A 21,065-nucleotide genomic window follows, 5' to 3' on the forward strand; every position below is an offset into this window, starting at 1 on the left:
CAACTAAAGACCAGCTGGCAGATGTGCTCACAAAAGCACTTGATACAGCCACTTTTGAAAGCTTGGTCTCTAGGATTGGGATGCTGAACATGGAATAACAAGCAACATCTTGTTTTTCTATGAATAAAGGCAACAAAATGTTTTCAGAAAATCAAAATCCATCCTTAAAAATAGCTAAAAATGAAATTTTCATTAAAATCCTTAAAAGTCTGCCATAACCACTGATTGTTCAAAAGTCTGCTCCACTTTAAAAGTCTGCCCACTGCTGAAAGTCAACCCCTGTTCTCTCATTCTTTTGATAATCTCTGTTGTTAAAAAGCAGTGTCTTATCCACTGATATGCTATCCACTGATAGTGAAAATCATCCACTGCTTCCTTACCACTGCCTTCATCAGTCACTTTCATCAAAGTAATGTCCTTCACTCTCACAAGGGGTTGTCACGTGGACAGTACATAGTGCTCAGACCTTTTGTAACGGCTGCCACGTCAGCATTCACTTTCTTCCCTATAAAAATCCCCCACTCAACACCAAAACAGGGTTTTACTGTCGAATTGAATTCTTAAAAATTCTCTACTCAAAGCAGTTTTTCATCTCATTTCTCTCAAATTTCTTAGATCATTCTATTCAAAAATGACAAAATCGAAGCCATCTGCAAAACCCACATCAAAATCATCATCGAAAACAGCCTCTCAAAAGGCAATCTCCACTGAAATTCCATATAAATCATCTCACAATCTCCTGGGTCTTCTCACAAAACCAGGAGCCACCAATGTTTTCGATTCCATCATTAACATCATGGCAAAATCAAAGTACAAAACTTTGTTCACCGCCGATGCACCAATCTATTTGGAGACCCAAAGGGAGTTCTAGAAGAATGCAACCCTTGAAAAACAAGGTGACACTGCAACCACCATACACTCTTCTATAGAGGGTAAAGCCGTCCAAATCACGCCACAATCCATTTCAGAGGTCTTTCAACTCGATGATCAGGAAGGTAAAACTTCTTTCACTAAAAACGAGTTACAAACTGACTTCATTGAATGAGGGTATGAAGCCACAATGATGAAGAAACTTACCTTACAAAAAGGTTATTTTCCTTCTGCAACCAGATTTTTATTTCATACCCTCCTACTATGTGTTTCAAACAAAACCACTTCTTTCAATGAAATCCCTTTAAAGATTCAAAATCTGGGATATGCAATTCTTCAAGAAGAAAATTTTAACTATTCTCGGGAAATTTTTAAAGATTTGGTTAATAATGTTGAAACAAAATCATTCTTACTGTTTCCAAGATTTTTAAGTTACTATTTTGAAAGGAAATTCAGTAAGGATGATTTAGCTGCAATAAATCAAGGTGAGATTACTCGAATAAATAGCCTAACAACTGAAACTTTTTCAAGAATGTTAGCACCTTGCAAAACACAAGTAGAGGTGCCTGAGCAGAATTTAGCAGCTACTACTGCTCCTCAGGTATCTGCTGCTGATCCCACTTCTCTAGGTTATCAAAGCAGCAGACCAACTGTTTTGAAACCCACACCTACAAATCCCAAAAAGCCAAACAAAAAGAATCATCAAAATCCCCCCAAACCAATCAAAACGGCAACTCCGGAGGATGAGATACCAGAGCTACTGCCGGTGACAACACAAACGTCACAAGAAACCACTGCTGCTACTTCCTCATAGCAGTTGGTACAAATATCTCAACCCATAACCAAAACTCCTCCTGCTTCTTCACAAAAAGAACAGGTTGTACACAAAGGGCCACCACATTATGATGCTCTGGAAACACTCGTTTCCATCATCCACAGCCCAATGCCCGGGGCAAATCCTCTTTCTACACCCAACCTCACATCCACAATTCCACCAAAAACGCAACTTTTGTTGGATGCAATCGATTTGAACCAGGCATTACCCAGTCCTTCTCAATCACCTGTTATTGAGAATATGCATCAACAAATGACTGAGCCTGATGTATCATTCCTTGCTAACCCACCAACACAACCTGAGGAGGTTACACCCCTTGAGTTACAAGTGACTCTTGGTGGTAATCCAAGTGAAGCAGCCACTACAACTGTTGAACCCACTGGTTTTACAGTTGGATAGTGGTTACATCAATAAGACTTCCTTGGAGGCAATTCCTTTTATAGCACCTCTGCCAACCACCAGTGGATTTATTTATCCTACTGGCAACATCAAAAGGTTGTCAAGTGTTGAAGGGAGAAGACCCCAGTACCAAGAAAAAGGGGCATCAGTGGTTAATGTTTGGAGTATACTCCCTACTTCTACCACTGATAAAACCACTGTTAGTGGGAAATCAGATGATCCCATTAAATTAGGTTATGGTTTAAAGTACCAGAAATTGACGGCTCGTGTTGAGAAGCTTGATAACTCTGTTGCAGAACTCAAAAATATGCTACAACAGTTGTTACAAGTACAAAAGGTACAATCCACTGCTGTTCCACCTCAAGCACCTGCTCCACAACAGGCATCTGCTACAAATGAGCTCTGGAATCTATTTCAACCTTTTCTCCATCATCAAGCACAACTAGCAGATCAGCAACATGAAAAACATGTTCAACAGTTGAGAAATGCAATGGAGTCAAGGTTCAAAAACACTCAGGCTGATCTAAAGGCTCTCAAAACTCAGATCCTGCACACCACTGGTACTGCTCCTCCAACAGTTCTTTTCATTGATCAACTTCCCCCAGATAATGCCAAAAAGGGGGAGAAAATTCAGGAGTGGAAAAATAAGGGAATAGAGGATGGTCTCTACATTGCACTAGAAAATGCAAACAAGACCAAACAGATCCCTTTGCCTGATGGAACCAAGAAAATTGATGTGACCACAAATGCACTGGCAGAAGCAGTTGCAAGTGTAAAAAGGGATAGAGAGGCCAAAAGGAAAGCCAGGGTGGATTATCCGGATCAGGGTACTTTAGGGTCAAAAGATGATGAAAATCTTGTTGATGAAAAGAAGAAGCCTACAAGAAGAGTAAGGCTACCCAAATCCATTCCAACCAGACGTTCAAAGTCTGTTCCAAAACCACCACCTAAAACAACTGTTGTAACTCCTGTTGTATCCACTACTGTTAGTACTTTAGTGGTTTCAACATCTGCTCCCACTTCAACACACACCACTTCAACACACACTACATCCACTGCCTTATCACCATTACCACCAAAAACAAAATCACCTCTTGCCAAAAGGCAGAAGACAGCAGTTGTTACAACATCTGTTGTAAAGACAACAGTGGTTGGAACACCAGTTGTTTCAACAACTGTTTGTCAATCACAAATCACTGCCACTACATCCACTACCACTGTTCCATCCAGAACATCATCAGCTCCTCCTCAAATAAAGAGGAGAAGGCTAATTCTCAAAGATGATGACACTTCACCATCCCAAACACCTTCAAAATCTTTAGCTCTTGTCACAATACCAAAACCGGTTACTCTCTCTTCAGTTCAAATGCACAAGCCCTTACCTCCTGCAGGTGTTTAATTTCCTCTTGAACTAGAAGCTGTTAGAGAAGAAATAAAATCTTTTTACTATGAGGATGACCCTGCCAAAAGGAGGTTGCCATCAATAAAAGGATATCCCTGGCCTAAAAATGTTGATGAATATTTGAAGATCAAGGCCAAGTAAGCAGAGGATATCTCGAAAAGAAACACACAAGGGAAATCTGACAAAGAAATTTCTAGAAACTATCAATATCTGCTCACGCAAGTCAGTTCCCTAGAACGATTTGCAAAAAAATGTCAGTCAACAAATTTCAGTTAGAGCAGCTGAAACTTTGAAGAAAGACTACATTGAAAGCATCATGGCTCACAAGAAGTACAAAGGAGAGAGATACATGTACAAAGAGTGGACTGTTCCTGAGCTTGAAAATGAAGCAGCAAGAATTCAAGACATGATAAAAAGGAAAGTCACTCACACTCCTCCTGACTGGGCAAAGTTTAGAAAGAATGTACCTGACAAATAGGTAGAACTGAAAAGAATGAGAGAAGAACTGGTTGCTGCTGAATATGGAAACAAAAGACAAATTGCTAGATGGAAAGAAGATGTGGTCAGGATCACCTACAAAAGGTTGGAGGAATTAAGAAAGAAAGATCCAAAAGTTCCTCAAAAGCCTGACTATCCTGAAGCAAAGGTTTCAAAAAGACCATCAAAGCTGCAAATCAGGAGAGCCACTGCTCCAACTGGTACTGCCATCTATAAAAGAAGGATACACAAACAGTTGAGAGGTGAAACCATCCAAGAGATGATATAAGGAGATGACCTTGTAAAAGAAGGCATAAAGAAAATGATCATAGAATCTCTTGGTTTAGATCAAACTGCAAATACTACTCAGCCAGTTATGAATAGGCCAGCCTCACCAAATACCTCTGCAAATAAACATCTCCCAAAAAACCCACCAGGCTCAAAAATACAAAAGTGGGAAACTGACAAACAGACCTGCGTATTGACTTTGCTCAGGTCTGGTGGAGAAGTGGAGAAAATATCAAGTGAACAAGCTCTTGGCCTGAGTCTTGAAGATTTGCAGGATCTCCTTGATCTTCCACTTAGCAGGGATGATGAAGACACAGATGCCCTTGACTTTGAACTACAGTTTAAAGGTCAGATAACGGAACTGTTGATGAGGCAATAAATGTCCACAATAATGAAGAGTTTTGGCATTATCTGTTCCAGGGGGAGATTGTTGGGATTGAACCCTATCAGAGGAACAGATAATTAAAGCCAAAACTGGATCAGAGCAGCGGATCCTGAATAAGCAGATGATTACATACAAATATCTCCCCTTGAAAGTGATTTCAACATCTGCTGACCTCCTATCTGCAGATCTTGCAAACTGCTGACCTACAACTGCTGCTCAAGTAAAGACCTGATGAAAGACTAAAGCCCTGCTGATTCAATCTACTACCTTGAGTCAAGCACTGCTGATCCGGACAAGTGCTGCTGGGTTCACAGCAGTGGAAGGTTGCAGCAGCTGATCAATAGTCTGTTTTGTAATGTAATGTAATAGCAGTAGTTAACATAGCAGTGTTTGTATAGATCAGAGGTTAGAGTTTGTTAGGAGGTTAGATGTCACTTTCATGGTGACGTCAGCTAAGATGCTCAGTGGTTTGCAAGTGCCTATTAATAGTTCAGTACTTTGTACTGTTCTATTAGCTCTTTTGCATCATCGTCTTCTTTGCACGAACAAACAACTGAGCTCTGGCTGAGGGGGAGTTTGCATTCACTCATCAATCATTGTAATCGTTATTGAAATAAATTCAATCTTTCGATTCATTGTGAAAAGTTGTTTGATCAAAGTATTACTCTCGTTTGATTGTATGCAAAGTTTGTTTTCATCATAATTCCGCTGCACACTCATCCATTTTCATCTTAATTACAAACACAAAATACAATCAGAATCAAACTCAGATCTAACAGACATCATTATTGCATTCAACATTTTCAACGCTTTTTCTCTTTCAGTGTTTGTCGTTTGCAAACTATTCACTGTTTTGTTCAAAACATCGTATGATTCTTTCAAATTCTTTACGTCAAACCTCAACTTTTCTTTCATCTTTTCTGATTCACTAAACCTCTCGTCTTTTACTGCACACTGTTTGCAAGATTTCAAACATGTGAGACATGGTTTTGTGACTTCAACAATCTTCTCGACCTCCACAATCTTTTCAACTTCAACTATCTTTTCCACTTCCACAATCTTCTCAACCACTTTGACTTCTTTCAATTCTTTTGCAGCTTTCCTCTCTTTCAGTTTCTTCAATTTCTCTGCAAAATAAAATTCAAATCTGTCAGAAGATAAATGTGTCTTTCCAAGGTTTATCTGTTCAAGCTCTTCATCATCATCACTTGTTTCTAATGGACTGCTTTCAGATGAAACAGATTCTTCATCTTCACTTTTCTCCTTATCAGATAACACATCTATCCATTCCTTCAGTAATTTTGGTTTCTAAACAATCTGAGCAATGAAAGCTCGAACATTTGAATCTTCTGGAATGTACTTATCCCAGCTAAAACCTTCAGCCACTTTCTCGTCTTCTGGATCAATTATGCCTTAGTAAGCTTTCTTGTTGGCATCTTCAATCATTTTCCCATGTGCCGTTTGTGACTCCTTTTGCTGATGCAGTTGATAAGTGATTTGTTGATATATGGACTTCTTATAATAATCATCTTTTCCAAAAGAATCCTTTGCTCCTCTCGGCTCCTGATTCTTGCACTCTCTTTTAAAATGGCCTTTCTCCCGGCAACGAAACCAGACAACTTTAGATTTATCAAAACCTAAATTAGAAAGATTTGCATCCAAGAAATCACTTCTTCATGTAATCATTCTAAATTTTTCTGCTCTCCTCAAAACACTAGCTAAGGCCCATTTAATGTCCATCAGTTCCAACTCCTCTGCATCGATCTGATCATAATCTTCCTTTGTGAGCATCGGATTACTAATTTTTCCAGCAATCAACCCTTCATAAGATTCTAATGCAGTGACCAGTAATCCCATATTACTTTTCACAACTTCTTCAGAATAATTTTGTCCATTTTGAAGATGTAAAGCCACATTTTACTGAATCAGATGCCCATTTCCAATAGATGCACTTTGAACACTTGCAGGATTCACATTTGAAAATCCACTAGTATTGATTGAGCTTTGACTGCTTGTTCCGGATGAATTTCCTGCACTAAAAGTTGTTTGGATTTTTGGACTCGCTTCAACTGTCTGAACATTTCCTTTATAGTACAGTTTGATATCTTGTTGATTGCTTAAATTATTCATTCTGGCAATTTTCTGTTGTTCAAGATCCTGTGCCTCCAGCTTTTCAATAAACTGAGCAATTGATAATCTGCTAAACTGTCCAGAATTTTTCAGAATCATCAGATATGTACCCCAGTCCTTTTGTGGTAATGCATCAGTAAGCTTTTCTACCCATTCTGCTGGAGTTTTTGTAATCTTCAATTGTGACATGGTGCGTACAAGATGACAATATCTCTCAATGAGAGTCTTTGTTGTCTCACAAGGCATACAAGTAAACAATTCAAACTCCTTTTTTAACAAAGCTGCTTCACTTTGTAGCATTTCTGTACTTCCTTCAAATTTCTTTTTAAGAGCTTCCCAGATTGAATAAGCACTGTCATCATGTTGAAGCAACACAAATATATCCTCTTTAACAGCTTGTTGTAATAGATTGATCATCATTTGCTCTCCTTTATAACTTTCTCTCTCTTGCTCTGTGAATTTTGAAATGATTTTACCAACTCCCACTGAGTTTTGTGGCCTCTCATATTTAGTTTCAATGCTTTCCCAAGCTTTTAAATGATTCGCCTGAACCCAATTCTCAAAACGTTTCTTTCATCCATGATAATATTCAATTCCCATAAGTTTCGGGGGTTTTTGCATTGTTCCGGTTTCATTCTCCATGTTCAAGTTCTTAGCAATGTCAGCCGGAGTAGTCGAGGTTGTTGCAAATGCGTTGTAAAATTCAGAATCCATGTTTACTTATCACGTTTTTCAAAAATAGTAGCTTTCGAGCGGAATTAACTAATATCAGGTTTGAGCGAAATAGCAAACAACACTTCTTGGAGCGAAATCAGGAATTAGTGCGTTTGGAGGGGAATCAGATATATGTCTTTCTGGAACGAAATCACCAAATAGAATTTGGAGCGGAATCTGAAAATTCAATTTGGAGCGGAATCATATGTTGGTTAATTGGAGCGAAATCAGACATAGATGATCTTGGACCGGAATCAGGAGATATTTTGGGGCGAAATCACTTGTTTGGTACACTCGAGCAGAATTAACATCATTTTGGAGCGGAATTAGATCAATGTTTGGAGGGGAATCACGAGTTTGGAGCGAAATCAGATTTTGTCTATTCAAGCGGAATCAACTCGGGGGTCCATTTTGTCCATTTTTAGTCCGAATTTTAACCTCAAATTTTCAGGGATTTGTTAATAGTCACATATACATAGTCTGTGAAAGTTTGAACAAGTTTTGACCGGTAAATCTCGTTCTGATGAAGAAAGAAGGTGTAGAAACAAGAAATCTCGATGAAATCCAGCTAATCTCTGCAGAACTCCTCCTCCTGAGCTCTGATACCACTTGTAGGATCGTTTGCTGACCCGAACGAGTCTATCAGAGGAGTTTTGATCAGATTCAGGTGCGGAAAACAAGAATCTGACGTAGAAATAACTAGCAATTCACTTTTAACACACTTTTGTATTGATTTTAACAGTTTACACGCAAACGTCACACCAGCAGCACTTCGGTATGGAATACAAGGAACCGTTATTCTGATTTCGCTCATAAAGACTATATATACTAGTCTGATTCCGCTCGAAATAGCATGAAGTCATCTGGAGTGAAATCAGCATAAGACATCTGGAGCGAAATCAACACAAATGTGATTTCGGGCGAAATCACATACAGGTGATGTTTCGAGCGAAATCAACATCTAAACAATCTAAACATTGACATTTTCTCGTACAACATGCCCTAGTCTAACAATCCTACATTAAGACTCGATACAAGACGAAGTCGACAGATGTATGCACCAACAGTTTGTTGTGTTGAAATCAAGTTTGTTCGATCGCAGGGACTATTTGTGTCAAACTGCGAAACTATCCCGATTTGTATAGTAACGAACATTATAGAACTTGATCATAATTTAAACATAACCTAAATAACCTTTACATAGCTTGGAAATAGGCTTTGAGGGGTTCGGTATGCTAAAAAAACTTTATTGATCAATTGGGACTAAAAGCGTCAAAAAGTGCACAAGTTTGCATTTTCATGCGTATTTTATGTTCTAAATATATCTGGACATCCAAAAATTTATGTAAGCATTAAAATATTTTATTTTAGTGTTTGGCATGATAAAATTCCATTCGTCGCTTAATTTGGATCGTTTTTGCGTTCGTTACGACTTCGGTCGTAATTAAGCGAGTAACGCAACCGTACGACCAAACGAACCGACATCCGAGATATTTTTGAGCATGTTTTGAGTTCCCTATACTTTAACTTTATTTTAGAGCCTTGAAATGGGGTTAACGAGGCTTAAAAGTGCAAAAAATCAAGTTTTACAAGTGCAGGGACCATTTTTGAAATTTCTGACCAGATTCAATGAACCTAGTCCATTTTGAAGTGTTGATGGTTTTAACCCATGGTTTTGCAAAACCATAGGCTGGTATTCAATGAACCTAGTCCATTATGACTCATATTAGGGGCTCCCATGGTTTTAGAAAACCATGGGCACACATGTAAGGTCCAGATCAAAGCTCAGTTTTCGATGAACGATCTTAACGGTTCTTGAATTCTTATAAATATCCAACTTCACTTCACTCCCAAAGCACACTTGATCTGATTTTGGCTCTCTAAGTTGAAGTTTATGCTTCATACCTGAGAGTAAATCAGATTAAAGCTTGCGGGGACCTTTTGTATGTATTCTTTCGTTCTTTTCATTCGTTTTATCGTTAAAGTCAAACTGCGTTTGACTTTCTGCATTGACCAGTTTATCGCCAACGTGAAGTTCGTTTGAACTTCATAACACGAGCGTAATCATGATGCTTATAGTCCCTAGTGACTATACCTACTGATTACCACGTTATCTAGGCTTAGTGACGAGTCGTAGTTTCGGCCAAAATGTGTTTTCTCGCGTATTTTGTAACCAAACTACTCTAGGATATAAAAACCATTTGTTTTGGTATCAAACCTGTTTTCTAACTTAACTAAACATGTTCTAGCATGTTTAGCTCGTCACTTTTTTAGATTAGTGCTTGTGTGGAGCCGAAAGTCAAGCGGACTAAACACCCGCTTAGACTTTCGAACACGACCCGTTTGGTCGATCATTAGGATCTGACCAAACATGTTAAGTGACCATAGTAGCGTATGGAATAACCTTACAAGGTTATACCTTATGGTCACTTAGGTTTAATTAGTCGCATGATAGGTAGTTTATATGCCTTTGGTAAATTACCAAAATACCCTTTTCATACATAATTGGTAATTTAGCATATGTAACCAAAACTTTTGACACGTAACTGATTATGTACCATAATTAAACATTTATGAGCATATAATACTTGTCATAGGACTAGTTAGACGTCTTGAACGCGCTTTTGCGCACACGATGCGTTAAAGTAGCGTAAGCTACCATAATGGGCCGTGATGGGTCGAAAGCACTTAGGTTAGGTTTCAATTTAGGATGTAAGCTTTGTTAAACCATATCACATGAGTTCCAACACTCATTTGGTTTACGAGACTTCATTCTATCCGATCGTCTGATTTAGGCGTCTATTGTTTGAGTAGTGGTTCGATTACTAGGTGCTACTTGATTCCTTTGGTTTGCTTTTGGTTGTTTAAAGTTCTATTAATTGAGGATACTTTGGACTACATGTGAGTACATAGTTCCCCTATTTTTCTATTTTCAGTTGTTTTGGGGTGATTCATGTGTACAAAATGATTTTCAAGGTTTAAACGATGATTTTTCAAGAACAATTAAGATGGTTTATGTAGGATCAATTTCAGACCCAAACGAGTCAATCAGAAGGGTTCTCGAATCAAATCAGAGGCGGAATACAAAGATTTGATCTTCGTTTAGCTTGTTATACACTTTAACGGTCTCTTGTATTGATTAACGTGATGATACAATGGCTGGAGACAATTTGGCAGCACCTCGATACAATATCCTGATTCCCCACCAAATGACACTATCACTACCCTATTTATAGTGTTTCTGATTCCCCATGAAAGTGCAACTTTCTGATTCCTCACGAAATGACAATTTTCTAACTCCCCAAAAAAATGTCATGTCCATTTCGTGGGAAATCAACATTTCGTGCCCTAATCTAAACAATTCTATATAAGACTCGATACAAGACGAAGACGACAGACGGATGCACCAACAAACTCCCCCTCGAATGTTGACGGAGTCTTCAGTGTCGAGTGTCACACCCCGAATATCAGAGCATTGGCGTGACTGGACTGGTATCTTCGTTGCACAGCGGAAGCAAATAATCTAAGTCTTTTAGAAAATGAACGCCACTAAGTACTCGACTCTGCATGGTCCTCCTATTCCAACCGTGCCATAGTTTCTGAAAAGTAACCTGAGAAAGAAACATGCGAAAAATCAACATAAAGTTGAGCGAGTTCATATTGTTTGTAAAATATTTGAAATAAATCTTTTTGAATAACCGGTTTTTGAAGTATTGTTGAGAAAACGAATTTAAAATCATTTTCTTGTCGCATTGTATGGAAACTTTGTATTTGTAACGCTTTATGTGCATAAAATCAAGTATTCTTGTATGTATCCTGTATTCTTGTATAATTCAAGTATCTTTGTGTATCAAGTATTTCTGTATGTATCTTGTTGTTAATGGGTTGCAAGACCATTAACATGTGACACGACATAGGAAGTCACCAAACCATAGGCATTTTTCTGTAGTCGATTCACGACTGAGACACAAAAACACTACTTGGTTCTAGTTGTCACCAAGAGTGGGGCTGCCCTGACACCCGTTAGATCTAACCTTTTGTTCTGCGGTCTTAGTATGTACACGATTAATGGTGCTTATGTTACCCTATTCGTGACATGATTTCTCGTATCATTCCTCAATTTCTGTATCATTTCTCAATTCTTGTATCATTTCTCAATTCCTGTATCTCTTTGTACTTGTATTTTCTCGTAGTTTAGAAAACTAGATTTAGTGTGTATGCATATTTCAAAAAAATACGCTTGTTTGAAAAACCGGTATAAAACATAAGCTTTTCGTAAACCATTTGTGTCTGTTAAAACTTGCTTGTAAAATGGTTTATGAATATCTAATTCTTGTATGCTTTGCAAAATGTGCATGTCTTTCCACCCCGAAAAAATTTAGAAAAATGTAAAACAGTGAAAAGGTGAGGTTATGAACTCACCTGAATATTCCTATGCGAAGCTAGCTAATTACGACTTCGTAATGTCGTTTCCAAGACGAGACTCACTAGTGTGCATTCTACAATATTCCTAACACGGAATATCTAATAAGTTTCTAAAAGCGGTAACTAAAACTATGTGTTACCGAGCTCTACCGAATCGTTAATCAAACGATTCATTGGTACGTTGTTAACATAACGAAAATGACCGAGTTATACTTGCTAAGTTTCGTTTATTGTTACGATTCATTGGTACGTTGTTAACATACACTTAGTTTTCGAAAGATTTTAAAGTATACAGATACTTATAAAAATATATAAATATATTGTTGTAATCGTGTTAGCCGTCTTGTGAAGTAGTACATGTATGTAACGAATGTTTCATGAAAAGAATTTATAATAAACTTGTATATAATTTTCGAATCGTAGCTTTCGTAAGTTGTATAGTGTCGTCAAAAGTAATTGTACGTTCGTATTTGATTTTCTAAAAGATTATTAGAATCCGAATGTTTGGTTTATAATAAAACACGCTTTATTTTACGGATTTTCTAGAAAAACGGGAAGAGTTTCCTCTGTTTTTGGACGCCCCCGACAACACCAGTTGTCGTTATTATATCAAAATTCAACAAAACTGTCACACCCCGACCACGTAAAACGACAAATCGTGGCGGAAACGCCGGGGAGTGTTGTAACAGAATTATTGTTTCAAACCATGGACACGAAGAGTTTCATTTCATTAAATATTAAACATTGTCTTAAGTTAAACAAGCAAATCAAACATAGACTAATGTCATTATTAAATCACTAAGGCCTCGTCCGGTCCTAAGTGAGCATGCTTCCTATTCGTAATCAACACTAAGCAACTTCACCTGAAACATATGTAAAAACAAAGTCAGCAAAGAAATGCTGGCGAGTACATAGGTTTTGCGTGAGTGTCAGATTCATGGCTCGTTTGCATGTCGAAATAACTCGTATAACTTCGTTAATCGACATTAGAAATCTTGTTTTTTTTTTGTAAAATATTTGTATCGTAAAATGAATAACCGAATCAAAATAGTTTGGTTATAATTTGTAAACCTCGAGACCATGAATCTTTACCCAAAACATTTGCTTTTCGTAAACCAAATCGTAAATCATTTTCGTAATAAAATTCGTATAGTTTATATCGTTTCGAAAACCTCGTTTGTGTGACATCGCTTCCAATCGTTTACCCAGATCGTTTAATTAGTTAAACATCTCTTTAGTCGTTTAAATCATTCTCGTTTTAGATTGTGAAACTACTTTCGGTCGTCTCGTTAACAACATTCAAACCTTTGTGACTCGTTCATCGTTCCACTTGTTCTGGTATTAACAAACCACCAAAGGGTAAGTTAAAAATCATCAGTTTCGGTCGTTACCCACCTAACCCACACATAACCATGGGTCCGGTCTGATAACGGGATTTGTCGGATCCTATGGTACCATAACCTAATACTGGTCGGTTTGGCCGAAATTAATGAATGTCATTTGTTATGTAATTACAACCAACAAGCTCGTTCATATTATCGAAATCGTTATTAGTTTAATATAAACCATCGTTAAAACATCGAAATCGTTTTGATACATATGAATCACCCCAAAACATTTGAAAACAATAAAATAGGGGAACTATGTACTCACCTTTGGGTGCGTTTTTATATGCTAACACAATCCCTCAAATTATTTATTTGTCCTAAATTAAATAAGAATGGTTTAATAAACAAAATTCATAAAAATGACGAAGTTTCTCCGATACTTAGAATTGTCACATAACTTTGAGATTCCTTGAAAAGTTATTATTTTTTATTATTTTGGTATATTCGCGTATATGTACTCAAGCGTAAAACAAATAATCTTGTCAAGTATTATCATGTCATCATACACATATTATAAAACACATAGCACATTGTAACACATAAAATTTACTCATGACCAACCCATTATAGTTATGTCGAAAAACACTTATTTTAGCGTTTCGGTAACATTTTTGAGCGTCGGAAGTCACGTATGACTAACCGAACACTAAGTAAACTTAATATAAGTTAAAATACTTGTTTTTATACCAAAAATATCAGTTTGGTTACTGATCTAAAAAAGTTTTGTAAAAGTCCTCCGAAAAGGCGATTTTTAACCGTTTTACCGCATAGTTTTGCATCAAACATTACCCGAACCATCCCAAATCGAAACGACTTGAAATTTTAACATAACCCATGTTATTTATTGAATAAAATAATGGTTATACTCATGATAGTGCAGGTCTTAAGTAAAGCACATAAATCATGTAAATTTCACATATTTTACCACTTTTTAAGCTATATGTACAACACGCAAAGCTATCAAACTTATGTCAAAGTTTCATGCCATTATAATACACAAAATAATGTCATTTTTAGTGTTTATAACCTGATCTAAAACATTTTTGCCATACAACCCCTTTTTACCATTTCTTGAGCTTTAAATCGAAATGTATCTTCATGTACAAGTGCCTAAAGCATACTAACATAGCATCAACATTTTATGTTGATCTAAACGCATCAAATATGTGTTGTTTTTAGGTTTATTTGCTGAAGTAATTTAAATTTAACATATCATACATAAATCACCAAATACTTGCATTTTTTTCCATCATTCAAGAACATGAAACACTTAAACAAGTACTTTATCAAAATAAAGCTCAAAACTCAAACTCATATACACACATATATATGTACGGTTATATACATATGTATACACACCATCATTTTTTTATTTGTTTCATGACCCATTTCTTTTAGATTTCAAGTTTAGTGAAAATCCCAAGATTCAAGAGAAACTTCAAATCATCAAGAACAACTATGAACCAAAGGTATGATTTAAATATAAGTGTTATACCTTCAAGATTCAAGTAAGTTATGGGATGATAGGAAGCTTGTATTCACTTGACAACACCTTGGGAACAACCTTAGATCTTCACACTATCTTGAAGTTTACTAGAAAGGATGTTGAATCTTCAAGAACAAGACTTGAATATATGAAGAAAATTAAGATAGAGAGAGGGAGAGATGGAGTGTAGTGTTGAGTGTGGAATGATGGAGTTATGGTATGGTGGTATTTATAGACCTTCCATATAGCATATTCCTAGCATATTCCTAGCATATTCCTAGCATATTCCTGGCATATTCCTAGCATATTCCTGGCATATTCCTGGTATATTCCTAGCATATTCCTGGTATATTCCTGGTATATTCCTGGCATATTCCTGGTATATTCCTGGCATATTCCTGGTATATTCCTAGCATATTCCTGGCATATTCCTGGTATATTCCTGGCATATTCCTGGTATATTCCTAGCATATTCTAGGCATATTCCTGGCATATTCCTGGCATATTCCTGGTATATTCCTAGGTTTGCTGCGTTGCCTGTGTTTTGCAGTATAAGCACTGTGTCGCGTAGGAACACACGGTACGCGCTTAAACTTGAAAAATAACGTTTTTAAGCGTTTTAATTTATTTTTCAACACGAACCTGATTAAAATAAGATTTTAATCATAATAGAATATTTGTGGGATTTAAATATTATCCGGGCGGTCACCAACGTTCGTTTCGCAGTTTTGTCGTAATTAGTTCTTTAGTTCAAATAAACATGTTTTCGCCATACCGAATCCTTCGAAACTTATTTCTAAGTTATGTAAGGGATATTTAGGGTATGTTTGGCTTACGTCACAGTTCCGGAGTGTATGTTGCTTTAAACTGATTGCGTTTAAGCACCAGTTTGCGTATAACCTTCTAAAAAGTAATTTAAAGCTTGAAATTGGTATCGAATCAAATTGTAAAATTAATAAACACAATTGCACATATAGTAACATCAAAAAAAAAAAACACATAATAACACCAAAGCATATTGTTTTATTGATAACGGACATTGTTTTATATAATACGATGATTATATATCACAGTTGTCACAGTCTCCCCTACTTTAGGAAATTTCGTCCCGAAATTTTACTTAGAGGAATCTTGTGAAAACAAATGCGGATATTTCTCCTTCATCTGGTCCTTATGTTCCCAAGTAAACTCGGGGCCACGTTTGGATTCCCAGCGAACCTTGACCAAATGAATCCGTTTGCCTTTCAACTGTTTGTATGTACGGTCCACTATCTCCACAGGTTTCTCGACAAAGTGCATCGTTTCATCGATTTGAATCTCGTCGAGAGGGACGTGAAGATCAGCATCAGCTAAACACTTTCGCAAATTGGACACGTGAAAAGTCGGATGAACATTTCCAAGCTCTGGAGGTAGTTCTAGTCGATAGGCAACCTTTCCAATTCTTTCAACAATCTTAAATGGTCCAACATATTGTGGTGTATGTTTTCCTTTCTTTCCAAATCTCACCACTCCCTTCCAAGGTGACACCTTGAGTAGGACACGGTCTCCGACTTGAAATTCTACGGGCTTGCGTTTCAAATCCGCATAACTCTTTTGACGGCTTCTAGCTGTCACAAGATTATCGCGAATTTTCTTGATTTTGTCTGTTGCTTCCAGAATGATCTCAGGTCCAGTAAGCTGAGCTTCACCGGTCTCATCCCAACAGACAGGTGAACGACATTTTCGACCGTAGAGAGCTTCGAATGGTGCCATCTTAATGCTAGCATGATAACTATTATTGTATGAGAACTCGATCAATGGTAAATGAGAATCCCAATTACCACCAAAGTCTATCACGCATGCTCTAAGCATATCCTCCAAAGTTTGAATCGTCCTCTCAGATTGACCATCTGTTTGGGGATGATAAGCAGTGCTTAGATTCAGTTGGGTTCCCAAAGCAGATTGCATGGTCTTCCAAAAATGAGATGAAAATCGAGCATCACGATCAGAAATGATATCCAAGGGAACACCATGTCGTGATACAATCTCGTCTACATAGATCTTGGCAAGCTTTTCAGCAGAGAAATCCTCACGGATTCGTAAGAAGTGAGCAGATTTTGTCAAACGATCAACTACGACCCAAATAGCATCGTGACCTTTAGACGTACGCGGTAACTTGGTGATGAAATCCATTGCAATGTTCTCCCATTTCCAAACCGGTATCTTTGGTTGTACAAGCAAACCAGAAGGTCGTTGATGTTCCGCCTTGACTTTGAGACAAGTTAGGCATTTCGATACATACAAGGCAACATCTTTCTTCATACCAGGCCACCAATACTGGGTACGAAGATCCTTGTACATTTTATCAGCACCAGGATGGATAGAATATCGAGACTTGTGAGATTCGTCCATTACTAAGGTGCGAAGATTGTCCTGATTCGGAATCCACAAACGATTCTCAAAATAGAGTAAACCATCGTCTTTCCTTTCGAGTTTAAGCTCAAGTTGGAGCGGTAGCTCATACTTCAATAAGTCTTTGATCACACAAGATCGTTGAGTTTGAAGGACGCGAGATCGAATATCAGATAGGGTTTGAACAGAATGAAGCTTGACTCGTTCCTTTCGACTAAGCGCATCGACTACGACATTCGCTTTACCAGGGTGGTAGCGGATCTCGCAATCATAATCGTTTAAGAGTTCAACCCAACGTCGTTGCCTCATGTTCAGCTCCTTCTGATTGAGAATATGCTGGAGACTTTTGTGGTCTGTGAAAACCACACACTTCGTTCCATAGAGGTAGTGTCTCTAGATTTTAAGTGCAAAAACTACAGCTCCTAACTCAAGATCATGAGTCGTATAGTTCTTCTCGTGAATTTTTAATTGTCTAGACGCATAAGCTATGACTTTACCACGTTGCATAAGAACGCAACCAAGTCCTAGATTCGTCGCGTCACAATAGACAACAAAATCATCGTTTCCCTCAGGCAGAGATACAACAGGAGCATCACAGAGCTTTTGTTTCAGTGTTTGGAACGCTTCTTCTTGCTTAGGTCCCCACTCAAAAGGCTTATTTTTCTGAGTCAAAGCAGTGAGCGGAACCGCGATCTTCGAGAAATTAGAAATGAATCGACGATAATAACCAGCAAGACCAAGAAAAGAACGAACTTCTGTTGGTGTCGTTGGTGTATTCCAATCCTTAATTGCAGCAATCTTGGATGGATCTACATGAATACCCTTCTCATTGATAATATGACCCAAGAACTGAACTTCCTTAAGCCAGAATTCACACTTGGAGAATTTAGCAAAAAGTTGTTCCTTCCTTAGGAGTTCCAATGTCAAACGAAGGTGTCGTTCATGATCGGCTCGAGACTTTGAATAAATGAGAATATCGTCGATGAACACAATGATGAACTTATCTAAATAAGGTTTACAAACCCTATTCATTAAGTCCATGAAGATAGTTGGGGCATTCGTCAAACCAAAAGGCATGACAGTGAACTCGTAATGCCCATATCTTGTACGGAAAGCAGTTTTGGGAATATCTTCTTCGAAAATACGAAGTTGATGATACCCAGAACGCAGGTCGATCTTGGAAAAACATGAAGCACCTTGCAGCTGGTCGAAGAGATCATCAATTCTAGGTAGGGGATATCGATTCTTGATGGTAAGCTTATTAAGCTCACGATAATCGATACACATTCGAAAAGATCCATCTTTCTTTTTCACAAAGAGGACAGGAGCTCCCCAAGGTGAAAAGCTCGGACGGATGAATCCTTTATCAGACAACTCTTGAAGTTGTTTTGATAACTCTTGCATTTCCGACGGTGCAAGACGATAAGGTGCCTTCGCAACCGGGTTGGCATTGGGTACAAGGTCAATATGAAACTCGACTTGACGAACTGGAGGCAACCCAGGCAGTTCATCAGGAAACACCTCTGGATAATCCCGAACAATCGGAATATCCTGAATACTCTTGCTCTTGCCTTTCTCCTCGGTGATATGTGCCAGGAAAGCGATATATTCTTTTCGCAAATAACTTTGAGCCTTCGTACACGACATAAGCTTCAAACCACCTGTTGGTTTCTCGCCACGAACTTCCAGAACATCACCAGATGGAAGAGGAATACGAACTATCTTATCGAAACAAACCACCTCAGCATGATGTTTGGTTAACCAATCCATCCCCACGATAATATCGAAACTACCAAGTTGCATCGGTGTGAGGTCGATGGGAAAAAGATGGTTATCAAGGTTTAACTGACAATCACGGATAACAGAATCGAGAACGAGAGGTTTACCAGTAGCAACTTCGACAGTTAAGGGTTTCCTTAGTTTAGTTCTAGGTATCGCAAGCAAAGGCTCAAAAGATAATGAAACAAAACTTCTATCGGCACCAGAATCAAAAAGAATAGATACAGGTCGATTGTTAACAAGAAACGTACCATTGACGACGAGGTTGTCAGCTCGCGCCTCGTTTGCATTCAGATTGAATACTCGTCCACGAGCGGGATTCGCATTTGCATTTGCATTGACATTGACATTCACGTTCGGATTTGCATTCGTATTTGCCAACCTCGTACAGTTGTTGCGGAAATGACCATACTCTCCACAATTGAAGCACGAACCCGGTGGGAATCTAACAGCATTCCCCTGTACTGGAGCTTGATTTTGAACAATCTGATTCTGACCAAAACGACAGACGCTGGCCAGATGCCCAAGCTTACCACACGTTGTGCATTGCCTACAAGCTTGTTGTGCAACGTGATGACCGTTGCAGCGAGCACAATGGGGTGCGGTACCAGCATATGCTTTCTTAGCAGGAGGTTGAGCTGCTGGGTTCTGAGGGTTCTGAGCAGTTTGTGCAGTTACTGCAAAGTTCTGAGCACCCTTTCGCTTCCTCGACTTCTTCGATGACTCACCCTTCTTACCCTTACCCTTTTCCTTTTCTTTAGCAGAATCAGTTGACTTCTTCTTATCACCTTTGCAGGTAAGTTTACGCTTCCTGACTTGCGACTCAGTCAGGGTAGCAGCTAACTCGATCGCTTGGCGAACAGTAGTAGGATTAATACCAGTCACAATGTCTTGTATGGAATCGGGTAACCCATCGATATACCTCTCTATCGCTTTCTCCAACGGGGTAACCATAGTAGGACACAAAAGACTGAGCTCCTCAAATCGATCCGTATACGCACGGTGTTCTCCCCCATCTTGTTTTAGATCGTCAAACTCTCGTTCCAAAGTTCGAATTTCGTGACGGGGACAAAACTCTCTCATCATGAGAGCTCGAAGCTCTTCCCAGGTTTGTGCCAACGCTACTTCAGCACCCCTATCGCGCATCACTCCGTTCCACCAAGTAAGGGCACGCTTCTCGAACACACTTGATGCAAATTCAACCTTACGCCCATTCGGACATTGCACATGTCTGAATGTGTTCTCGATACTTTCGAACCATTGGAGGAGTGCAGTCGCACCTTGTGTCCCAGAAAACTTTAGCGGCTTAGCAGAGTTGAAACTCTTGAAAGTGCATTGTGCATTGTTATCGTTATTGTTGTTGTACAGCTCGTGGAGTTGGGTCACAACGCCTGGGAGCACAGCAGCCATTTGCTGAGAGACAAGGGCTGCGATTTCTTCAGCGGTAAAAGGTTGTGCATCACGTCGAGGAGGCATCGTCTAACAAGGAAATATGGGAAACATGTGAGGTCGACGGTTAGGAAAAACAAAAGAGGTTTTGAAAATATCGACGAAATATAAGGAAGGCGATCATTTGTTCGTTACCTCGAACAAACAAACAACACGCAGTGACTAATCAAAGTAATGAATCGAAATAATGTATCGCGAAGACATGCTCGCCTATAAGTGAACACTCACCCCAAGAGTTCCCAGGTAAGAGTGACTGGTCCGATTATGTGGATTTGTACGAACACTCTAGCCTTAGACAGAAAACTCAGGGTACATGCATTCACTCTTCCAGTTTGCACGTGTTCACATTATTTAGACCCAAACTTTGACGAGATTTTGAAAACTCAGGAGGCACTAAGCCAAAAATGAATCAAAATGGGAGGGTTCAAAATCTAGTAATCAATCATCCTAGAACAGACGATTAATTTTTGAAGCAGATTCGGATTTCGTTTTTAAAATTCTAAACGCAAATCAACTTGCGTTGGGGTCCTAGAAAGTTATAGTCTAGGTCGAAATTTTACTAATAACCTAATTCTCTATAACCATTGGCTCTGATACCAACTCTTCTGTCACACCCCGACCACGTAAAACGACAAATCGTGGCGGAA

At 38.5% G+C, this 21,065-nt stretch overlaps 1 long non-coding RNA gene across 1 annotated transcript; it reads right to left on the reverse strand.

Moving 5' to 3' along the window:
* Positions 1 to 12,644: 12,644 nt before the first annotated feature.
* Positions 12,645 to 14,944, reverse strand: LOC118484138. The gene is made up of 3 exons (XR_004872841.1): positions 14,809 to 14,944; positions 13,579 to 13,630; positions 12,645 to 12,788 (listed from the first exon to the last, which is right to left on the reverse strand). It is a non-coding gene; the product is annotated as an uncharacterized LOC118484138 (long non-coding RNA).
* Between the last annotated feature and the right edge of the window lie 6,121 nt (positions 14,945 to 21,065).

Source organism: Helianthus annuus, chromosome 2, assembly GCF_002127325.2.
Source record: "Helianthus annuus cultivar XRQ/B chromosome 2, HanXRQr2.0-SUNRISE, whole genome shotgun sequence".
Classification (NCBI taxonomy): Eukaryota; Viridiplantae; Streptophyta; class Magnoliopsida; order Asterales; family Asteraceae; genus Helianthus; species Helianthus annuus.